Below are 257 nucleotides of genomic sequence, written 5' to 3'. Positions count from 1 at the left end.
GACGCATGGAGAAGGTTCACATCTATGTATATCTATGTATCTATATATATCTACAGTGAAATCAGTGAGAGAATGGATGGAATATCAAATAGAGAGCTTACGTCAGTCAGATTGCATGATATACAGCATGCATGAATTACAACTATGAGCCCCTTCTGAAGCTTGATGAAGTGGTGCACTTCAAGGATGTTCTCCGAGAACGAGGTTCTCGATCGATATCTGCAACACGTCCTGGGGAGGGAGACGCAGTGTGATGG

This window comes from Gadus macrocephalus, chromosome 13, assembly GCF_031168955.1.
Source record: "Gadus macrocephalus chromosome 13, ASM3116895v1".
NCBI lineage: Eukaryota > Metazoa > Chordata > Actinopteri > Gadiformes > Gadidae > Gadus > Gadus macrocephalus.
Note: the sequence above shows the minus strand (reverse complement) of the source record.